The following is a 17,057-nucleotide window of genomic DNA, read 5'->3' as shown; positions in this document are numbered from 1 at the left end:
ATTAAAACAATGCTGAGATTCCATCTCATCCCAGAAAGAACGGCCAAGATCAAGAAATCAACCAATAACAAATGCTGGAGAGGCTGTGGGGGAAAAACGTTTTAAAAACACAAAACACCGTAAATTACTTTCCGTGCCGCATGTGAAGCCTGTGAACAGTGGGCTGCAGCCTGTCTGAGCCTGAAGTGGCTGCCATGCATTCACATGTTCACTTCATTTCTTCCTTCTCTGTGCACAAGGAGACAACATGCTGTAGGCCCTGGCCCTGCTTATGAGCTTCTCCCTCCATGCTGTCCTGCCTGAAGGCTTCTTTCTCCTGCCCAAGGTCTCCCTGCAGCACCTGTCGTGCCAAGGGACCTGGGTACGTGCTCCCACCCTCCGTGCACTGTATGCTTCTCCGAGGCAGGACTGGCTGCTTCTGCATTTCTCTTCACTCTGGTTCATTTGTTAGCACCAGTGGGTGCCAAATATTTGCCTGCTGAATTGCATGTGTTCCAACTCTTCTGTTTTATATTTGAAGTAACATGAACCCAGACAGATCTGTGAGTTACTCAGAATCACAGAGCCAAGCTAAAGCTAAAATCTCCATTCCTTCTTCCCACAAGCTCCTATGTTTCCACATGTCATGCCACAGGACACACCGGCAGGTAGACAGTGGGCGTCACACATGGTTCCTGGAGTACCCTTCCCCATAGTAGCCTTCCCACCAGAAGCCCTGCCCAGTAGCAAAGCAGCGTCACAGGAAAAGATGTGACCTCCATGGAGGAGGTGGCTTTCTGAATAGAAATGACAACAGTGCAACGCAGCATGGTGATGACGAGCAGAAAAACACTGGGCTCTGAACTAAGTAGGCCTGAGTTTAAATTCTGTTTATCTTCTGCTTATGAGCTGGTTGGTTTCAAATAAAATCAGTTTTCTTTTCTGAGTCCTGGCTTCCCCAATTGTTAAGGGGGAGTTAGCACCTACTTGAAAGGCACATTTTGAGGGACCAGTCAAGGAGACATGCCTTATTTTCTTTTAGGACTCAAAGTCCTCATTACCCACATACTCAAGCTCACTGGCACACCAATAACCTACCCAGAACTGTGTCTTCTATCTTCCGCCCTTGTGAATTCAGCTCTGGGGTCTGAGCTCCATGCTCCATTTAAAGGAAAGCCTTTTCCTGAGGATTTAAGGTGCTAATTCCCTGAAATTTCTAAGGAATGCATATTGGAGAAGCACTAGATGTCTGGAGCATTCTAAATACTACTGGCTACTTGGGGATCCCACATGTTCTCTGGCCTTTTCCCTGGAATCCTTTTTTGCTATACTTGCTTGTAGACGATGTTCAAAGAAGATATATCAAGAGGCAGTGTACAATAAAGGTACCGATTTTTATTCCTAGGTACCCAGAGAAACCCACTGTTAATAGAACTTAGAAGTGTTTAGTATCTCCTGAAAGATATGTTTAGATTGCAGTTGAAGCACGGATGCCTCTTAGATCAAGGGGTTCATAACCTGCACAGGGCAGTCTGACAGGGGTAGGGTATACTTCAGATACTGCAGAAAGACAGCATGGTGGAGTCTGAAGGGTGAGCATGAAGACAGATGAATTTTTGCAATGACAGCTTCTGTATTTCCCTATTCTCACTGCCTTGCAACTTTGCAATGCTCTGTCACTCTGAACCAGCCTGGACATGCTGGCATGGTGATGACAGAGACACAGGCATGCAAAGTCCAGAGTTCAGGCTGTTTCAAAAAAATACCTGTGTCTAGTCAACTAGACTAACAGCTTATTGGCCAAGGAAGATCCCATGCTTAAGTCCATTCTCTAAAAGCCAGCCAGAAAGACAGCATGGCTAAACTTGCCCCTAAGAGCCAGCAGACTGTATACAATGCTCCAGGGAGGAAGAAGGCCAAAGCCAAGGCAGCCCCTGAATCCTACCAGCTCCTGTCTTCCTACCTGGCAATTTCCACCACTCCACTCAGTAAAATCTGAGAAAAGGGCATGGAGGAGAATGCCTAGGTTGAGAGTCTTAGCTCTGCCTGTGATGTATGCAGATTACTTTGACCCTTTTATTTTCCCCCATTTTTCCATGACAACTGCTGAGGATGCAAATTCTTGCTCTGAATTCATCCCAGTTTTGATAAGAGCTATGTATCTCTTGCTAAAGTGTCTTCTTTGAACACGTCCTTCAAGTTAAGTACAGCAGACAAGGATTCTAGAGAGAAACAGTACGTGAGAGTCCCAAGGAGCGAAGAATATTTAGGACAGAGGAGCCCTTGCTTCAGACATCTAATGATTCTCTGAAATTGATTCCTTAAGAACTTCAGGAAAAGACCTTCCTTTACCTAATGTAAGACATTCAACAAGGACTTCTAGAAGTCCCTACCAATAAATTCCAAACTCCTGAACCAGATATTCTAAGCAGTTTCTCACCTCTAAGCTATGTATATTCTGTTCTATTTCTTCAGCAATCTTATCTTGACTATTCAATTATGGACTTCTTCAGATGAAGGATTGAAAGTTATCCACCATTTATCAGAGAACCTGACTTAATATATTTTTAACTCAGTGTCAAGATAAACAGCTCTAAGACATGACAAAAGGTAATCATCTGTGTAGTGGATATAGCACTGTCTACAGAGTTAGAAGTTCAATTCTAGGTACTGAACCTACTTATTAGTGTCAAATGACATTGGAAACACAATTTTTTCTCCCTGAATACTGATACTTTTATCTAATAGGTGGATGTGATAGCATCAACTTCCATAGTCATTGCAGAAAAATTAAATTGCAAATAGAGAAGAAAAATCTGAAGTGTAACTTAGAAATAAATGTCACGAAAATTATTATTCAAATCAGAGACTTTGAAGGACCTACAGCTATTACTACCACACCTATGCCAATGCAAGTTTCAATCGGGTTTTCTCCCTGCTAATATCACTTACTATTCTTTTGCAAAATTAAAGATAGAATTTTCTTTTAACCAATTTTGTGCCTTAAAACTATAACTGATATCCTGGAATACAAGGCTTTAGATGTTATCAATAAATGAGCATTAGTACCAATAACATGCTAAAGACAAAAGGCATCATTATAACCATTACACAGCAAGGCCATTATACACCATGGAGGCCCAGTAATTTGCACACATGAGCAAGTTGTGAACCTGCTGAACATCTCAGAGGAAAGAAGAAAGATGTGTGCAAGATACGCACCAGACAGACATGTCCAGCTAGTCACAGAGCATGGGAACACCCATTCATTGCTCCAAACTGCTGAGATATGGATCTCTCAAGGAACAGTGTTACAGGGAAGGGAGCTTTCACTAAGGGTGAAACTGCCATGATTTTCCCATGTGAAAATTTGTCATTTAGCAGCACGAGCTGGCACTATTGCAGAAATGGAGATTTCTGTCTTCCCCTATAAAAAATGAAGCTTACCAGTAATCCAAAATGGTCCTGACACTGGAGACATAAAGTTTATGCATTGCTCAATAGTAGGAAATTCTGTTTCAGCAAGTGAACATTTATTGCTTTGGGGAAAGATCGGAAGTACAGAGAGAGGAGGAAGAAGGTCATGGCTGCCATGGAGCATGTGCCTTCTACCTGGGGCTCTTTTCCCTTCCATGTTTTGAAGGTATGCTGTTGAAAACAGCTGTTTCCTCCGGCAGCCTCCTCTCTAAGTGGCCTGAAATTCTTCCTCAGATGAGAAGTGTGCTGAATAGTTCAATGTTCTTAAAATCCACTTTACCTTAAAACTCCAGGTATAATTTTAACCTTATCCATTCTATGCAGCATTTGGTGGCAGCTTTTGCACAAAAAAGATGGCTACTTTCATGGAGACAAGTGGGAAATTTGAAGATACCCATTGGCAAGCAGACTTTGCCCTTTGCCTAAAATCTGCCTGAAGTTCTTGTCTAATATTTGTAAATTCAGTTGGATTCTTTGGAGAATACTTTTGCAAATGGTTGTGGAGCATCCTTGGAGGGTGGTTGTGAAGCATCCTTGGAGGTCTTGCTTCCAGTCACCTTGCTTTATAAGGCAGAGGCCCAGATTGTTGGAAGAATTTGCTCAAGATCATCCAACAAGTTAGCAGCAGAGTAAACACAACAACCAAGTTCCCACCACTCCTAGTCCAGCTTGCTTTCCCCTGGCCCATACACAGCTCTCAGTTGCTTAGTAACATCCCAGGAAATGTTATTGCACATTACAAGCCACATTTCTGGGCTTCACACCAGAGAGGAAGAGGTGAGTAAGAAGTGATTTCCACCCAGAATGTTCTCTCAGTCTAAACGGAGAGGCTCCGTCATGAAACAAAGACAAATGTAATTGATGGAACAAGTGCCTCACTAGAGGCTTGCACAAGGTGTTCAGCAAGAACAGAAGACAAGAAACTCCCTCTGAGGAGAGATGTTGAAGCAATCACTCCAAAAATATGACCATGAGCTAGCTCTCAAAGCATGAATGCAATATCACAATAAAATAAATATGTGCAATCTCTAAGATAAGTAGGAGAAACCTGGGGAGGTTTGAAAGCCTTCATCGGCTGTCTGGAAGGGGCAAAATAGTGGGGGATGCTAGAAAAAGGGCCAGAATTAGATCCCAGATGACCTAGAAGTCCCAAATCATTGTCCCAGAAATACTGGTTCCCTCTGAGGACTGTGAAGTAAAATCGTCCTTTCATTTTCAATTGCCCCAAGCTCGGATTCATCTTCTGCCTTCTTCCTGGGTGCAAATCTGCATTCTTTTATGTGAGGACCTGCTAGAGTAGATTAGTGTCCATCCTAATGGCCACATCCTGATGTAGTTACCTTTGTGAAGATCTTATCTCCAAATAAGGTCACATTTCGAGGCTCTGATGGTTCCTATTCCAGCATATCTTTCTAGAGGAACACAATTCAATCTGTGACAGAAATCTCTGGAGAGTTACAAGTACAGAAGGGAATCTGTTAGGTATGCATGCACAAGTGGTCATATTGGATACAGTTAAGGGCAGGAATTGAAAAGGGAAGAGTTCAGAGGCAAAGAGTCAAGATGGAGATGTCAGACCACAAGCGCTAAGAGCTGAAGTCTCTGCACTAATGTAAATGTAGAGAAAAGGATACTTATGCAAAAGTCAGGAAGCAATTCGGTGCCAGACAGGAGGGGAAATGAGACATCCAAGAGGATGCTAAAATTTTTAGCTTAATATATAGAACAAATGGGAACACCATTTACTGGGGAGAAAAAAGATACGCAAGGACATATTTTAGAGTGAGGAGATTACTTTTAGTCTCATGTTTCTTGACAATGAATAGGTAGTTGGGAACCCAAGAAAAGAATGGTGTTTTTGTGCTGCAACTATTGCAGAGGGCCTTTTAGTTGGATGGCACTGGGCTGGGAGACTGAGCTATAAATGTGACCTCAGAAGATATTCTTGGGTACACAGCCTCCACCCAAACACACCACCCAAAGCCAGCATTGGCGAGGGGAGGTGCCGAGCATACCCTCTGGGGTTGAGCCACACAGCAGCTCTAATTGTGGTTCTGAACTGGTTTGGTACAGACTTGAACAGAATGCCTCATATACTTCTGTTCACTGCTGTGGACCGGCTGCTTTGACTTCCACATTCCTTTCTACTATTTTTATGCATTCCTTTCTACTGTTTTATACATTTATGCTCCTTTCTGGGCTCCCTTAATTTCTATTGAAACTGGTCACCCAGTACCTGTCATCTCAGTGGATCATTCTGAAATTCTCATCAAATTCTCTTTGTTGTCAGTTATCCTACACTGTGCTGCTCACCAGGGGTTCTCTGTGGAGCAGGAGAAGACATCTATCTTCATGGAGCTGTGTCTTACAAAGGGGGTACAATAATAAATGCTAAATGATGATAAAGAGGGCACAACTATGCAAAGGTCCTGAGAAGCAACAACACGTTCCCTGAGCCCTTCCCTTGTACCTCCTCCCTCTCATCTTAAAGTTTCATTTTCTTTGGCCACTTGACCACCAGGATGGAATTTGCAGTTTCCAGCAACTTTAAGAGCATCATCATGATGCTAATGTCCTTGTAATAAGTTCTCCATCACAAGGGCATTTGAGCTCTATTAGCATGACTAATATAATTACACTGACCATAGAGGGATTATCTACAACAACCTCACCTTTCTAAGCTCATCCCTACTTAGCCGTTGCTCTTAGATTTAGTTGCTCTCTAATTACTTAACAGGTGGAAAAATTTATTCTTCCCGAGGGTTATTTTTAGGGAAAAGAAGCTGGGATCCTGATGTTTCTTCCCTAGGAAATCCATTCTCCCAACATAACAATCTTCCATCCTGCTCATTGTTCCATTTCCAAATTCCTCTTGGGTACAGAAAGTTAGCCAAGATCAAGCCGTGCTCTTGAAGAACCAGTAATCATCTCCGGTTCTGCTTATGAAAATCAGGGTAGGGAAAGCTGGAAGCATCTTTCACCCTTTTCATCCTTTCTACCCTCAACATAAGGCTTTCGTCCCATGGCCCACGATGTGTCCATCTCAAACCACAGACAGTGAAGCAAGTTTCAGGTCTGAGTTTTCCAATTTATATTATCTGGCTGTTCCAGGAGACACCAATAGATGTTCCATACCAAAAATAAGGAAAGTACAAAGGCTGATCAAAATATATGGTGAGTGTTCAAATTTTTAAATATTTATGCGAAATGTAAAAGGCTTCTCTTGTTCTTTATGTGACTTGTGTACTTATCCTCTCTAGACATGCAGGAGACTTTCAGTGCACTGAAAAGTGCACTCGTAAAATACTATGAGTGGTATTAGCATGTGAGTATTCATTATCTATTGGTTATTTTATCCCTTAGGGAAGGTCAATTTGTGTTTTATTGTGTATTTTTATTAGAATATTTCAGCTTATGTTTCTGGTACATAATAAATCTTGGGAGGTCACATCTTGCTCCTACGACAACCTCAGTATCTCACTGGTTTGGAGAAGTAAAGTTTTTATTATCCTGTGTATCACCCATATGTTGCTGAAAAAGTGAGAATCATTTTCTTTCTTTTTTAAAATTAAGTTTATTGGTGCATTTTAGAAACACATATGATCATATTCATTATAGGAAATTTGTATCCATACATGACATTTTGATTCTTCATTTTTTTTGGTCAATCCCTTCTCCTCCCTTCAATCATCTTCCTTTCCTATTTACAAAGCTTTGTTTACATTTTATCTTTTGGTTTAATCTTCTTTCCTTTTCCTTCCTTTCCTCTCCCCTTTTTGTAGTTCTTCTTTCCTCTGAGCATTTTCTTTCCATTTCACAATATCTATTGTACTTTTTTAAAATTATTTTTATGACTTTGAAGGTAGTAAAATACAACAGAACAAAGCCAATTGAGACAATGCAGTGAAACTGGTACAGAACTTCACAGCAGGGTACTATACTGGGATAACAGTAATAGGTACCATAGTATATCTCCTCTTAATCACGTATAGCAAAACCAAACAAAATACAGAACATTATAGAACTTATCAAAACAGCATATTGATATTGAATAAAGAAGTACAATTAATCAGAATAAAGCAAAACAGTGATTAAAAAACATTTGTCTTCAAAGAGATAGTAGAAGGAAATCTTCCCTATGTGCTGTATTGCATGTGGTCAACCTCCCAAGAGATACTCAGACTTCTGGCTTCCATTTGCTAGCAGGGCAGGTAGGCTCACAGCTGCTTACCAGGGAGGCAAGCTGGTTGCTTTCTTTCCCAGTGCTCTAAGTTCCAACATGGTGTGCATCTTGGGAGACTGCTGGTTGCTTCTCTCGCTAGGGCAGTCACCACTTTCCTGAGCCACAGCTGCTTACCAGAGAGGCAAGTGGGTTGTGTAGCTTCCCAGAGCCCTAAGTTCCAACATGGCATATGGATCTTGGGAGATGCTGGCTGGTTCTCACCCTGGGGCACCCACTGCTTCCTCAAGCCAATGCTGCTCACCAGGGAGGTGAACCGGTTGCTTTGTTTCTTAGTACTCCTAAGTTCCAACATTGCAGGGATCTCAGGAGATGCTGGCTGGTTCTTGCCCTGGGGCACCCACTCTTGCTTGAGCCATAGCTGCTTACCAGGGAGGCGAGCAGTACTGTGCATTTTGGTCACTGTTTACTCTCTCAGTTTCTCACACCAGGGAGACAATGTGATGTTTACACATGTGAGTCCAATTTACTTCACTTAAGAGTATAATCTCAAGTTGCATCCATTTACCTAGAAATGCCTCTGATTTATCCTTCTTTATGACTGAGTAGTACTCCATCATGTAAAGAAAACATATCTTCTTTATCCATTCTTCAGTTGATGGGCATTTGGGTTATTTCCAAGATTTAAATATTACAAACCATGTTGCTATAAACATGAGTGTGCATACATATTGCTATGGTATGATATTTTTAATTCTTCCGGGAAAATACCCAGACGGGAAAAACCTGGGTCAAATGGGACCTCTAATCTTAAGTTTTTTGAGGAATCTCAACACTGACTTCCACAGTAATCGTGCCAGTCTATATTCCCAGCAATAGACAAGGGTTCCTTTTCCCCAAAGCCCTTCCAGAATTTGTTATTGATTGATTTCTTGATGACAACCATTGTTTCTGGAGTGAAATGGAATCTCATCTGTGTTTTAATTTGCATCTCTATAATAATCAGTGACATTGAAAATTTTTTCATGTATTTATTTGTCATTTGTATTTCTTCATCTAAGAACTGTGTGTTAATTTCAACATGATCCTGGCAATAGCAAACAACCCAGATCTCAGGATCAATGGAACAGATTAGAAGATGCACAAACAATTCCAAACACTCAGCCACTCAGCCACCTTAGCTTTGATAAAGAAGCCAAACACATTCACTGGAAGGAAGACAGCCTCTTTAATAAATGGTCCTGGAAGAATTGTACATGGTGGAGACTAAACATGGAGCTCTGTACATGGTGGAGACTAAAACTATATCCATGTCTATCATCATGCTCTAAACTAAAATCAAAATGGATCAAAGATCTAAATATTAAAATAAAAACACTAAATCCCCTGGAAAAGAGAATAGGCAGAACTCTTGAATAATTAAGTGTAGGCAAAGATCTCACGAATAAAACCCTGACAGCACAGGAAATAACACAAAGAATCAATAACCAGGATCTCATCCTGTTTAAAAGCTTTTGCACAATAAAAGAAATCACTAACAGAGTGAGAAGACTAGCCACAGATTGGGAAAAATTTTAACCACTTGTCCTACACATAAAGGACTGGGGAAGAAAGACAGACTCCCCAAAATTTAAAGACTCAATCCAAAAATGGGCATCTGAGAAATTATTTTCATTGAGAAAAATCCACTCATCATGGAGGCAGGAGGAAAAGAAGACAGAAGAAAGGACCACAGAAAGTTTTTGTCTATCATTTCTAATTGCATTCCACTGACCCAAGCAAGTCAGGCTGGTGGCCTAATTTAAATGATAGGGAAATTCCTTCCTCCCAAATTCCCAGAATAGGAGGAAGACTGGATCCTGGGGAGTGCTAGCAGCAGGTTCAAACCAGCAGTCACCTGTATGCCTTTTTTTTTACGTAATCATTATTTTCATTATTACCCTTATCACTATATAATATCTCTTCAAGAATCCAAGACTATGTACAATAGCCCTGCCCTTCTATTCCCAGGGGATATATTTGAAGCTCCCCAGTGGGTGTTTGAAACCACAGGTTGATCCCTATGGATATTGTTTTTCTTGTATGTACATATATAAACTTAATGCCTTCTCTGTGTTAAGTAAGCACTTACTATTCACTGTGGCAGTTTGAAATTCAACAGCACAATGTTCTTTTTCTTTCTGCACAATTTTACGCATTTAAAATTGGTTCTTATCATAGATCTTAGCAATCTAAGCATGAATGTTTTCTTTCTTTAAATTGGCAGGCCTCATCTTCTCCCAGAATGGGAGCACTTTATGGCTTCTCTTGGACATATCTGAATTGTCAACTTCACTATTGTTGTATTTGGGGGCCATTAGGAAGTACAACAATAACAACACAATCACTATGATACTGGAACAGGCTACTTGACACTGAGGCATCTTGTGAGTGACTAATGAGGGAGTAGCATATATACTGTGGATACACTAGGCAAATGGTTGATTCACATCCTGCACATGACAGAGTGGGGCTCATGTCATACAAAGTGACATGTAATTTAAAATTTAGGATATGTTTATTTCTATAATTTTCTAATTAATGTTTTTATATATCAGTGAATCAAGGTAACGTAAAAAACAAAACCATGTGTAAGAGAGGACTGATTTTTTTTCCCCAATCATTCACCCAAAGAATCATTTTCTCTCAGCACTCTGATTTGTGATGAACAGGGTTTGGATGATGTTCTTCTCTAAAAGCACTCAGAACTCTCATACTATTTACTCTGCCTCTCCTGCACCATGCTTTCAGTTGCCTCAACAACGTGGTGCTTTACTGTGTGCCTTGACCTTAGACTGTCTGACTGGTAAGTCATCTGGCCACTATTCTTGGGCCTTTGCCAAATTCAGTTTTCAGCCTTACCTTTGCTCTTCTTGGGGATTCATCTTGCCCTTTTGTGCCCAATCCCGTCACTTAGCACCCCTATCCCACATGTATGTCCCTACCTCCGAAAGGCCTCTCTTTTACTTCAATCAAAGAAAAAGATGAATTGGAACAATCAGCCAGCAGCAAAGCCATTTTTTTGCTATGGATACTAAATCATGATCAAACAAACAGAAAGCAATGTATCTCCCAAAATTCGTCAGCTTCCAGCAATTTCCTGGAATAATAATTGGATCCCTGTGGGGCAGAAGGAAGGGTAGGCCTTTGTGTCTCCCTTTTCTCTCTTTGCCATTGGTTACTCTAGGTGGAGACATTAGAGGAAATGATTGTGGCAGCATGATCCTGGCCCACTTAAAATTTCTGTTATGAAACCCAGTTGCATAAGCTTTAAGAGCAAATAAGTTATATTCTTGGGAACAAATTCTAGTGAATCAGCTCATTTTAGCCTCACAACTTCATCCATCTCTGAAATGGCTTATTTAAATTTTAATAGAAGATATTCAATGTGAGGCTCAAATGGAGGGAATGAAAATAACACTGTTTATCCCCAAGATAAAATTATGTCAGGGGCGAAAAAAAGAGAGAAATACGATGCTAATTTCTTGAAAACAAACCTCCTATGTCCCACTTCATAGAAACAGGACAAAGCAATATAGAGTCTATTGTACTGAACAAAAGCAGTGATGGTACATTTAGAGGCTCACTGCACTTTTTGTTGTTTGGCTCCTTAAAAAATTTATTGGAAATGGAAAAGTGCCCTTTGGGAAAAGTGTAGAAAGCTTGCAAAACAAAATTTTACCACTACTGGTGATAGTTATAAAGACAAAGAAATAGGAAACCTCATGGGGTAAGGGGAGGGTCTTTCCTTGGCTTGGAAAATGTTTTCAAGATCGATCTGTAGTAGTCACACCTACTAGTGTGTGATCTTGAACAAGTCAGTAAGCGGTGCTAACAGTTCCCATATTATGAGGAGATGAAATATGGTAAGCCATCACTTGCCTAGAACTTTATTTCCCAGTGTACAAAGCTCAGTGACTTTCATGCTTTTAAGTCGGAGACAGCCAGTGAGGGCCCATGGCCCACAGCTGGCCCACTTCCTGTGTTCAGGGATGGTTTCCCTGGAACTCAGTCATGCCCTTTGGCTTACTATCCTCCATGTGGCTGCTTTCACATTATGATAGAAGAATCAAGTAGTTCTAAGAGACTACATTGTCTACGAAGCCCAGAATACTTATTCCTGAATTTTCATTCAAAAAATGAACCAATCCCTGCTCCAGACAGGTATGAAATTTGGTAGTCCTCTCAGGCAAATCCAGCTTTCTCACTCCCTGTGTGCGATCAGTCATGATGTCCTGTGAATACTGCCTCCAAAATACTGGATTTCTGCACCTATCTCCATCTCGTCAGTCACCATCCTGTCCCTGGTACCATCATTACTACCTTAGCCTGCAAAGTGGACCCTTTCCCAGCCACTCTGGCTCTCCTGTGCCCATCCTCCCATACACTCTCACTCATGCACAAACTTGTTACCCCACTAGTAGGCTGAGTGAGATTTCAAAAACACTAACTGTACCAAACACATGCTCAGAATCATGCAGAGGAGCCTGCTGCTCTTGCAATGAACCCTGACAGAGACCCTGCAGAGTCATGTACCCACCTCCTTGCCATCTTTGGAAGAGACAGTCTCCTGGCACTATCTTTGGATAGCACCAGGCTTCTTTCTGCCTATCTGTCCATTGAAAGAAGCCAGTTCCCTGTTGCCCTAAGACCTATGCTTTGGATACTCTCTGCACTAGGAATGGGGCTCCCCTTGAAGCCTCTGTCTTCCTCCCCTGTATAACTCCTACTCGTCCCTAAGGTCACAGAACAACTGTCAGCTACTTGAATTAAACTGTGCTGGCTCTTACCTCCCCTTCCCACTTTAGGTCCTGTCCCAATGCCCTGCCTTACACTCTTGTGGAACTCGCTATAATCAGAAATAAATGCTTCATTTTTGCTTGGTTTTAAGCTCTCTAGGGCAGGGGGGATTCTACATCTGTAGCTCAGGACAAATACCTCTGCATACAGCTGTACAGAGTGGTGATTGAAAGCGGCACCACTTCTAGGTTGCATGAAATGAAATGCCAGCTCTTAGTTATCATTGGAGAATGCCGCGAGTGTAATATTATTTAATGCATGGGAAACAGTGCAGATGTATATCGAGGCATTGCATTTCTATCCTGGGTAGGGGAGGTTTTCAATAAAAATGGAATGGAGTTTTAGGATGCAGCTCATTGGTACTGTGCTTACCTAGTATGTGTAAGGCGCTGGCCTCAATCCCCAGTACCACAGAAGGAGACAAATGCATTGGAGGGATGACCATTTATTTCTTTTCCTCCTCTAATGAAGCATATTTTTGGAGCAAGCTATTTAACCTAAAGTCCATGTCTGTTATGAATTAGAGACTGGTGGTCAACTTAACACCAGCTGAATTAAATCAGCATGGTGCTGAGCATAGATGTTCCACCTGAGGAAAGTTGCCAGCATAAATAGAGGCATGGAGAAGACAAGATAGGCGTGGGTTTCTCTAAGTGTTGCTGTTTGAGCCGATGGTTCTCCTGGAGAAGCTCTCATCCTTACATCGAGCGTTGTTTCGTGGCTCTGGAGAGGAAGATGTGTGCCATTTAATCTCCAGGACAAACTCATCATGCTGGATTTCTAGCATGTACTTGAATGTACTTATTGTTGGAGGAGCTTGGGACATCTGTGTCACTGAGAATGGCTATGGTGCTTTTTAGGACATCCCTGGTCTTTATTATGAACGTGACTTCTCGGCTCCAATGTAGAATCCTCAACCTGCCAGCACAGCCCCCTCACCCCACTGGCATAAACTTTCTAGCTTCTACTGTTGACCTTTGGGCCTTCCCAGCACAAGTCCATAAAACAGACTGGTGTGAGTCCTTCTTGTGGCTCTACACCTCCAGCTGGACTCATGGGAGGCATTGTTATGGGCTCTAGGTTTTCATCTGGACTCACATGGGACATTGCTGTGAGATCCAGGCCCTTGGCTGAGTATTCTGGGTCATTAGTGTTGTGGATAGATTTCCTGCACTTTCTTGTGTTTAATTCTGGGTGACCATAAAATGATAGCATAAATTTTGCATCCTGAATCTAATTGTTCTCTGTACAACCCCTGACTCCCTACTCCAATAACAGTAGGCTTCTTGGCTTTCCCCTTAAACTACCCACACTGCACCCATCTTTGCTTCTGCTCATGGCTTCCTCTTTCATGCTTCCCAGGCTCTCCCCAGTAAATTCTAGTAATGAAACTGCAACTACTTTCAAATGACAACTAACCCTGAAGCCAACTGTTCCTCTTACTCCATTTCTTCCTCCAAGAGAAATTACCACCTCTACTCTGGACTATGAGATAGATGATAGATAAATAGATAGATAGATAGATGATGGATAGAAGATAGATGTTAGGTAACTGAAAGGTGATAGATAGATAGATAGATAGATAGATAGATAGATAGATAGAGGTGTGTAAATTATGGATAGATCAACTTTTCACAATGAAAAATGTCACTGAAGAATATTCAAAGCTCCTTAAGTCAGCTGTGTGTGTGCAAGGTGATCAAAATTATTACAACTTCAAGATTCTCCAAACATGGAGATTCACATAACGCTCATGTTGTTTAACTAAATAGGTTGTTTTAGTAACCTATTTGTATCTTGTACAGAAAGGTTTGATCTATGAGAGGGTAAGAGCCACATCATGCTCTTTTTGGAATGGCTTTTTGTTGTCATCTTCTCTGCACCCCACAGGTACCTAGAAAACGCTTATTAATTTACTCCCAGAGGTTAAATCATTTCAGTGTCATCAGCACCAACTGCAGCTGAGTCTGCTTTTGAGAAAATGCTTTAGGAACTATGACAAAACAAAAATGCATCTTTGGTGTTGGCTTTCTGAAATTAAATTCCAACGGCCAGCAGCAATGCATCTCAGTGCAGTAGGGATGAGTTTTTGCCATTGCTTGAATCAGAGGAAAAGGAAAAGCACTGTCCCTGAATGTCAGTGCAGAATGAATCAGGCAGAGGTGCTATGGAAGAGCACCGATTGCAACATCTAGAAAGGGTACTAAGACTGTCAGTATCCTCTCCTCTGAGGTGAGACCGGGAAATGAGGCATTTTTGCTGCTAATTACAGCAAGGTATTACTGTACATCACAGCCATATCCATTGGACTTTTTCATTTTCCTTTTGAAAGCAACATAGCCCTCCTGACCCCATACTGTGACCCACCTTGGGCAGGGCAGTGGTTCAGTACTAAAGACAAAGCAGTGACAGATGGTCCTGTTTGTCAAGGAGTTCAGAGCCTAAAGACAGAGATGGGACCTCGAAATGTCAGGAAGTGACAGATACACCCAAAAAGAACAGAGGTCACTGCATGAATAGTTATTTATATATACTGTTAGATGAAGACCATGCATTGTTGAAATATATGCTGTCCATATGTATTTTTCTATAGGAAGTCACATTATAAGAATATATGTGTGTATCAAAATATTAATAAAAATGACTCAAGGATTTGGAGTTCTCTGAGAACATGAACTTTCTATATATTTCAAACAAGTTTGGCTTTTCTAATTTTACAATTTTTTAATTGAGAGATAAAATTGTGTGTATAAAATCACATATGTTAACTAGATGTTTTAAAATATGTGCCTTGTGGAATCGCTAACTCAAGCTCCTTAGGATACACATTAAGTCACAGGGTGGTTATCTCGTGGACTTACACTGTGGTCTCTCAGCACTTTTGAGAAGTTCTATGCATTGGTATTAACTATAGTCGCTATACTGATAAGGGAATTGTTCAGTAGCTTTCCTGCCTCTGTATCAATATCCTGCCCTAGCAGAAGCCCAGGAAGATCAGATACTCTTTCCACCCCTTGGCACCAAGGGCAGCTGCGTATGATTTACATGTGACCAGGTAGGAACGCACAGTTTTACATCCTCTGCAGTATTGTGAACCTTGAAAGAGTGATGTAGAGTCAAAGAACAGTGGAGATTATTTGTCAGAGAAGGAGATTCAGAAAGCCACTGTTGTGGTGGTTGGTGCCAGAGGTGCTGGTGTGGGTTCTCTAATCGCTGGCTGCCTGGCGAGATGGTGCTCAGGCTTTCCTTCCCTTGGTCCTTGCTCATTTTCCAGGACTATTTCTCCAACCTTCCCATGGATTCTGTGAGCCTTCCCACAATCTTCTGTTTAACCCATTGTCTGCTTACTTAAGTTAGAAGTTTGTTTTGTTGTTTTCAAAACAACACAATAAGTGCCTACTATACGCACTAATTAGATTTCCATTATCTCCGCAAGGGTCAGAATAATCTCATTCAGTGAGCACTAAGTATGGGGTGATTTTTCTGAGATTCTGAACCCTAGGGGTATCTAAACAATAAAGTTGTTCTAATGAAAAGGATTTTAAATAATTATTAATTAAATTAGCTTCAAATAATAACTGGATTGGCTGTGATACACTATAGGTAGAAATGATGTGACCCAATTGGCCAAAAGTACTGGCTCTGTGATATTTCTGTGGTTTGCTCTTTTCTAATCACGATTCTCAGAATTTTCCATGATTTTTAGAGAGATATAATATTGTTTTTAAGCTTGGGATTATAATTGTGTAAATGTACATTCACTTTACAAATCTATAAAATAATGTGATTTTTAAAAGCCAAGAAAAATTTCCCAGAATGTAATGTGTGTAGAAATACTGAGACTAAATCAAGTCAATCTTTTTCCTTCTCTTTCTTTCCCTCTGCTCTTTCTTTTTCTTTCATCTTACTCGTTTAGTGTTGACAAAAACTAAACTCAGGAAAGAGTCCCACACCACAATTTACCAAATCTCACCCTCTATGTTTCTAGCTCGTAGCTGAGGAAGCTGAGGCCTAGTGGACTGTGTAAATTGTGCCTAAGACACTGCTCTAGAAACAGATGCAGCACCTGCACCGTTTGTGTTTTCCCTCTGTTTGTTTATCTAAAGATAACTTTTCCAGCACTAGCTTCTAGTCTACTGTTTCTTTCTTTAGGTTTGCAAGCTAAAAGCTCAGAGCTGTGGCTGTTATGTACCAACTCAAAAACATCTGTTAACTTTATATGCCACGTGTCATATCATCATTATGCTGAATCCCTTCTTTATCCTACCCATACCAAAAAAATACACACACACACACACACAGATACATATACATCCTCTTGTGTTGTAGTTGTTTCTGATACCTGCTACACATTGGTCTGTTCCTCTTGTACCCATGTTGTTTCATCATTTTTCTATACAATTTCTATTTGGCTGAAGTTAACCTGTGGCAAAGATTCCAGTCACCCAGGAGAATCTGCATATGCAATTTCTGGACTCCAGGAATTGTTCCCAAACCATGGCTGCTTTAATTCCTAGACTTTATTTTTTCTGACTCCACTCATATGCAAAAGTAATCCTAGGTCTATATGAGAATAGTCCAG

The sequence above is a fragment of the Cavia porcellus genome, unplaced genomic scaffold (assembly GCF_034190915.1).
Source record: "Cavia porcellus strain 051 isolate PalLab524CR breed Dunkin Hartley unplaced genomic scaffold, mCavPor4.1 scaffold_18, whole genome shotgun sequence".
In the NCBI taxonomy this organism is placed as follows: Eukaryota; Metazoa; Chordata; class Mammalia; order Rodentia; family Caviidae; genus Cavia; species Cavia porcellus.
This window is presented reverse-complemented; position numbering follows the sequence as displayed.